At 46.3% G+C, this 7,500-nt stretch overlaps 1 protein-coding gene across 7 annotated transcripts in view; it reads right to left on the bottom strand.

Annotated features, from left to right (window-relative positions):
• Positions 1-7,500, bottom strand: part of sulf2b (sulfatase 2b) — a 154,322-nt gene that overhangs the window by 21,236 nt on the left and 125,586 nt on the right. The window lies entirely within an intron of this gene.

The following is a 7,500-nucleotide window of genomic DNA, read 5'->3' as shown; positions in this document are numbered from 1 at the left end:
GGAGAGAGAGAAAAAGGGAAGGATTCTCTCGCAGTGAAGGGGCTGGAGATGACGCTGGCTCAGTGTGGCGAGGAGCTCACTGCTCTCCCCACAGCGGTGAGCCAGTCGGCAGGACAATGAGAACAAAATGAGGATAATATCTTCCCACAGTGAAGGCCCGCCCAGGGTAACGGGGTCAAGAGGGGGCAATCTTTTCAGAGAGAGCCGGTAAGGAAAGAGGCAACCTCCCAATTGCAGGGTAGAAAGGGGTCATTAGTTCACGGGTGGCTCCTGGAGGGCGCTTGTGCGTGGTTACTGGTCGGAGCCGGAGAGAGATCCGCCACGGTCCATTAAAGCAAACTGGGCTAATGTGTAGCGGGGTGGATGGGAACTATATGGGGGAGTGCAGGGGGGACCATTTGGCTATGGTGGAGGGGGTCGTTTGTAGGAGGCGGAGGGGGGTAATTGGACACCCCGGGGGTAACTGGAAGGGGGTGTGGGGGGGATGTTTCATGGTAGATTTGGGTGAAAACAAGGGCACCATTGAAGATTTGGGAAAATGGGAGATACAGTAGAAGGCGAACAGGATGAGGATTCACAGGGACGGGTTTACTGGCCGAGGAGTGTTTGTAAAATGTGGAGACGCTTCAGACAGCAGGGACTCTAAAGTGCACTTAGCAGAGAGAGTTGACCTGAAAACTCATGGGAAAGTGGACGACAGAGAGACAGAGAGGGACCAAAAACCAGCAGACAGACAACAAATAAACAGGAGAGAAAGAGAGAGGAAAGGCCAGCGATGACAGGCATAAACCTTTAACGCTTGTGTTTTACAATGTGTGAGGACCACTAGCAAACCTTGCCAACACACACACAAGCATACACACAGTAACTGCCTATAAAGGGTGGTTAGCGATGATCAGAGAGTGTGTGTGTCTGTGTGTTATAAACACAGAAATGATAGCATTTAATAAGGTTCTCTCTCCTGTGACCAGCTTGAGAGGCCTATTGGTCCCTAACACTTCTCACACACACACACACACACACACACACACACACACACACACACACACACACACACACACACACACACACACACACACACACACACACACACACACACACACGTCGAGGGCCAAAGTGCCATTCCTCTGCAGAGCTGATTAAAAGCACTATCCCAAAGTGTTTCCACTCATCACTTGCAATCTATGACCGCTTACGCCCCCAACACCACCACAACCATCACCGTCGACCCCCCCACCAAACACACACACAAAGCAAAAAATCAATCTGGGGAGGTCGGTACTCCATTCTGTTTGCCGTTGGTGAGTGCCACTTTCAGTGATGCAGACCACTCTCTGTGAGCCACATTGATGACAACCCATCCAAAGACAAATAAAGAGATGCTGCTTTGCCACTTCATTTTGTTGCTCTGCCTCTCTTTCTTTCTCCCTGCTTCTCTCTCTCTCTCTCTCTCTCTCCCCCTCTCTCTCACTCTCTCTCTGTCTCTCTGTCTCTCTCCCTCTCTCTCTCTCTCTCTCTCTCTCTCTCTCGTTCTCTCCCTCTCCATTCGTTCTGGCATTAGCAGAGATAAGTCCCTGGCTGTTGATGAGTTCTATATTAAAGAGGTCAAATCAATTTGTTTTTAAATTCGTCGCGATCCACGAACGTGACTCTCAGCAGGACAGAGGAATCAAAGGCAACCGTGCTCCTGTCTCACTGCACCAAAAGCACAGAGAAGGACTAAAAGGGAAAGTGACAGAAAGAGAGAGTGGAAGATGAAGAGAGAGAGAGCGAGAGAGAGAGAGAGAGAGAGAGAGAGAGAGAATATGACAAGCCTGCAAGCCTACAACCCCCCTCTGTGTGCATGACGTGAACGGTTCCATTTGCTTCTCCTGACTTTAGTCGGTTAGACTGCAAGAGAGACGGTGAAGAGAAAGAGTGAAAGAAAAAGAGGGGGGATGAGGGAGAGAGGAGATGTGGAGAGATGGATGACATGGAGGTAGATGATTCAAGACATTGCTGTGATTGGAGACATCTCCCTCGAGACACGATGGTAAGAACAGAACGTTAAAGGGTAGAGAGTACCATGGAGGAGATCCAGCAGAGAGAGAGAGAGAGAGAGAGAGAGAGAGGGAGAGAGAGAGAGGAAGAGGGAAAGAGAGAGCGATATAAAGGGTAAAACATATGAGGTAACAACACAGAGGTCTAGAAGAGAAAGGAGAGAGGGAGCAAGATAAGACCAGGGGAGATGTCATGGTTAGGAGCTAACTGCATCCTGACTAACAACAATGATGGCAACAACATCAGCATCAAGCGCTCCCTCCTCCATGACAACAGGAGCAGCATCAAGCACCAGGACAACAGCAGCAGCAGTGGAACTGAGGCAGCAAGAGCAAGAGAGAGGTCTTCAGGACCAAGAGAAGCAGAGGTGGAACTACACCGACATGAAGGCCACAACCATAGCAGAAATACCCAACTAAGAGCTTTCACTGGGGAGCAACTCAGGGTGCTACATCTGCCTCTAATGTCAACACAAACATGGCCACTCATTACAAACTGGGAAATAGTAGAGCTATTTCTATACTAAAGTGTAGTTCATTACTGGTATGAAGTGTATTTTCATTGTGTGTCTGTGTGTGGGGGAAGGTGGAGTGATAAAAAATAAATACTATTTTATTTTGCATGTCTTTTGTCATTTCTATTGCCCCCCTCACTATACATCATCATCTTCTCCTCATTACACCATGCTTTTGCCTCTCATTTCTCCATATGCTTTGCCTGTAATGATTCAGCATGAGTCTTTATTGGTGAGATTAAGTGTTGAGCCTTGTCTGAAATGGCCTCAAGGAGCGTCTCAGGACCTGGCAGACATATTCATTACACTCATAACAAACCAGCGACGCGAGGCCGACACCAAGACCAATGATGTGCTGTTATTGTGAGAGAACAGAGAGTTACAGGGCAGACGGAATGATGCTGTGAGAATAAGAAGGTGTGTGTGTGTGTGTGTGTGTGTGTGTGTGTGTGTGTGTGTATGTGTGTGTGTGTGTGTGTGTGTGTGTGTGTGTGTGTGTGAGAGAGAGAGAGAGAGAGAGAGAGAGTGTGTGTGTGTCTGTTTGTGTAGGTGAAAGAGAGATCTGGGATTTCGCCCTGTGCAGTCCATCAATAAAGCAACATGATCTCTCCTCTCTGCTGAAAACACAGAGCTGACATTTCTTGATGGAATAACAGGAATTTTTATGAAACTGAAAATATGACTTACAGCTTATTTGACCTATTATTCAATACTCATAACTAAACAACACACATTCATGATGCATGATGCAGCATACATGAGTATGTGTGTATGTGTGGTGTCCTTTCCAGTTTCTGTCAGAAAGGGGGGGGGGGGGGGTGGACAGATTGGGGAAGATGGAGAAAAAAGAGAGATGGACAGAAAGTGGGCAGAAGATAGAAAGAAAGAAAGAGGGAGATGGAGAAAGGATAAAAGGGGGAGTGAGGGGGAAGAAAAGATATATAGAAACAAAGAAACTGGCCCCAGCTGGTGGGTAATTAGCACTGGAGCTGGAGGGATGACACATCTGACAGCAGCAGCAGAGAGGAATGTGTGTGTGTGTGTGTGTGTGTGTGTGTGTGTGTGTGTGTGTGTGTGTGTGTGTGTGTGTGTGTGTGTGTGTGTGTGTGTGTGTGTGTGTGTGTGTGTGTAGGTATGTGTAAGCATTTGTTTGATTTTCTGAGTGTGTATGTATGTTGGAAACCCATAGTGTACGTTCATCACCATGAGAATAAACAACAACAATAATAAACCACTCCAGCTCCTCTCCACCAGGGACCCATGCAGCGCCTTCAACCAAGACCCCCAAAACTGTTTTATAACCTGCATGAGATGCTATTGTGGCGGTAGCCTTCATGTTCCGACACAGAAGGACACATAAAATACTGTCAATTACAAATCCTTTCTTCCCCACTTCATGTGGTTCTTTCTATAAAAGCTGGACTATATACCTGAGGAATGAAGAGTATATTACTGCAAGTTGAAGTGGGAGCGGGGGCAGCAGGAGAAAGTCTACTACTGCATCTGTGTGCACAGCAGTGCAATCCTACACGTCTTTACTGAAAACATAACTGCTGGAAGCCATGCTGGCACTAGGGCAGATACAGAAATATAGTTTGCAAAAAGTGAAGCAAAGGTAGCGAAGAGAAAGAATGGATTGCTTTAAGACTCTTGGAATAGTATGGTGAACTGTAAAAAAGCGCCAAAATAGTGAGCCTACTGGGCAGTATAGAATGAACATTCTAAACTCTTTGTTGCTGCCACAGATTTTAAAGAACACTTTGATCGCCGTGTCAACATATGGAATGTTTATTTGCATTCCGAAAGAAGTAGAATCTTCAGTTAATGCCAAAGATCTGCTCAGTCTTATTTGAGATTTCAAAGAGGACAGTTATACAAAATGAAGTGGTGGTTTTTCTGTGGTTTTTTCAGCTGCTGCCTACCAGTTCCCAACGAGGAGTACGAGGGCAAGGCGGTGAGGTCAGAGGTTGAGGCGGAGAGCAAGACAAAGAAGCAGAGGAATGAGATGATGAATCAAAGCAAGAAAAAGCAGAGGAAGGAGGCTAAGCGCCTGAAGAAGGAGATGGCCGACCGGAAAAGGATGGAGGAAAAAGGGTTAAAGAACCTTGAGATGGCTGTCCCTGAGGTGCAGAGAGTGGAGATGGCCATCCACCCTGTTGATGTGGCCTTGAAGGTGGAGATGGCTAATGCTAGTACGGATCCTAGTCCTGCAGTTGCAGTGGTGTCTGCAGTGATGACTCACGCTAGCACAGATACCAGTCCAGCAATTGTGTTGGACTGTGTTGATATAGCCAATGCTAGCGCAGAAGCTCCCCTCACGGCAAGGCCAGTGTCTCGCCCAAGACTGGACTGGCACAAGACCCTGCAGCCTGGGAGATACGATCTAACCCCAGAGGAGAGAGACCAGCTGGAGGAGGAGAGAAGGAGGAGGTTGCTTGGTTGGTTTACTCGAAGGGAGGCTGCTAAAGAGAAGGCAAATGCTAGCAGGGATGCTAGTCCAGAAGTTGTGTTGGATTCTGTGGAGATGGGCAATGCTAGCACAGAGGTTCTGGATAAAGAAGCTCCCCTCATGGCAAGGCCCATGTCTCGCCCGAGACTAGACCAGAATAACTACCATCCAAGAGTGCACAGGGGTGAGCAGCAGACCCTACAGCCTGGGAGGTGCAACGATCTAACCCCAGCAGAGAGAGACCAGCTGGAGGAGGAGAGGAGGAAGAGACTTCTCGGCTGGTTTAAACGGAGGGAGGCTGCGAAAGAGAAGGCTAATACTGTAACCAGTATCAGTGAGCCTGAGAAGCCAGCAGAGAAAGAGGCTCTGGAGACGGTGCCAGAGAAGGAACAACAGGCAGAAAATGAGGCCGAGATGAGAGGCAATGTGGACAGTGATTCCGCAGGGGAAAGCCCCTCTGGAATAATGGGTGATGTGTCTTCCCATTCAAACCTGTCATGTAAGTCTAACGTCCTCAGTACTCTCCCTTCCTCAAACATCAACCTCTCTCATCTCCATTGTATTCTCTCACTTCAGAATTGTCTTTCTTCTTACATATTAGGGATGTTCCTGGTATAGTCCTAACTGGTTGCTTTTTTATTTCTCTTTAACAGCTGACGGTGCAGATGACTTGCCGACCTCAATGATTCCGTTGTTCCAAGACTTCCGCAAAGGGGACTGCAGTAAGTTGAACATTTTTAGATAGCTGAATTTCCTAAAAGAGTTGTAGTGGACACCTGCAGTTTTATGTTGTAAGACTGGCTAATTTGAACCATTATCTCATCTCTCTCCATAGACCCAACCCTGCCATGTGCGGAGAACAGGAGCCCTCAACTGGCCGAGGGGGACAGGAGGAGTCTGTCTCAGCAGCTTGATGATGGAGACAGAGAGAGGTCCATGTCTCGTCCGAAACTGGAGTGGCAAAAATACCAACCAAGACGGCGCAGGGATGTGCAGCGGACCCCGCAGCCTGGGCGGTGTGATGCTCTAACCCCAGCAGAGAGAGACCAGCTGGAGGAGGAGAGGAGGAAGAGGCTCCTTGGCTGGTTTAAGCGAAGGGAGGGCGCAACCCTCTGCCTCACTGCCCTGAATGCAGCCACGCAGGCTGCAGAGAGTTGCCGTAAGAACGACAGCCAAAGAGGAAAGAGGATCCTACGTCAGTGAGGGGGAGTCAATGCACCTCCAGTTATTGGATCTCCAGTGGCAAGAGCAGGGACAGAAAGGAGGGCACTTCTACAAAATAAATTAATTGATCCTTATAAATACATTACATGACATAAATATCTTCATTAATTTATAATAAATGTATTTTATTTCATTTATAAGGAATCTTGTTGTTGTTTGCTCTTCACTTATCTCATAGGGATCACAGAAATAACCAAGAAATCACATTCTGCCCTAATATCTTATGTATATAATGAATGGTTGTGTCCTCACCCACCCTTTAAACAAGAGTTTTTACTGACATTTGTAATGTTCTGAAAGGTTTACAGACATGATTCCTCAACACTGCAATGCTAGTTGATCCTTCAAGGCAAAAGAGCCCTTAAACCGCATGGCACCTTAGGACGTGTTCACACGTAACATCTTTTTCTGATGAAAACCACTGGTCAAAGTGCTTTTTCAAATATATACTGTATATACATAAAATGCTCCAAAATGCAGGTGAGCGTGTCTTTTGTTACCATAACAACTTCTGTTAACTTAGAGTAAGCGTTAGGTAACTAGGTGAGCTCTGTTAGTCACGGCAATAAAACACAAACACTAACAAGAAACTGTTGGGACCCATTCCATTTTAGTCCACACATGTATACTGTAAAACATAAGGTGTCATGTATAATGTATAAAAGAAATAATGTAAAACAAAAGAGCCCTTAGACCATGTGGCACCTTATAGCCATGATATATGCCAGTTCTGTGTGTGTGTGTGTGTGTGTGTGTGTGTGTGTGTGTTGTGTTGTGTGTGTGTGTGTGTGTGTGTGTGTGTGAGAGGGTGTGTGTGTGTGTGTGTGTGTGTGTGTGTGTGTGAGAGAGGGAGAGTTGCTGCTGCCACCATGGTAGGTAGGTTGACTCATGTGTGCTTTAAGGCATTGGGAAATGTGTTGATGTGCGTATGTGGATGTGTTTGTCCAAATGTGTACATGCTTGTTGACTCACATGTGCTGTGAGGCATTGGAGAAGGTGGTGTGTGTATTTTAGGGCTGAACGATTTGGGAAAATAATCTAATTGCGATTTTTCACCAAAATATTGCGATTGCGATTTAATATGCAATTTTTTTTGTATCCTCTTTTTTTCCCCAACAAAACGTAATGAATGATTTAAATAGGACCAACACAATATTAGATACATTTAGTGTAAAATATTCTTTCCCACATTTTACATTTTTATTTAACTGCTCATTACAGAAACAAGAACAACAAATCGGTGGCTTTGCCACTGTGCATTTAAGTAATTCTA

Source organism: Clupea harengus, chromosome 4, assembly GCF_900700415.2.
Source record: "Clupea harengus chromosome 4, Ch_v2.0.2, whole genome shotgun sequence".
Taxonomy (NCBI): Eukaryota; Metazoa; Chordata; class Actinopteri; order Clupeiformes; family Clupeidae; genus Clupea; species Clupea harengus.
This window is presented reverse-complemented; position numbering and strand designations above follow the sequence as displayed.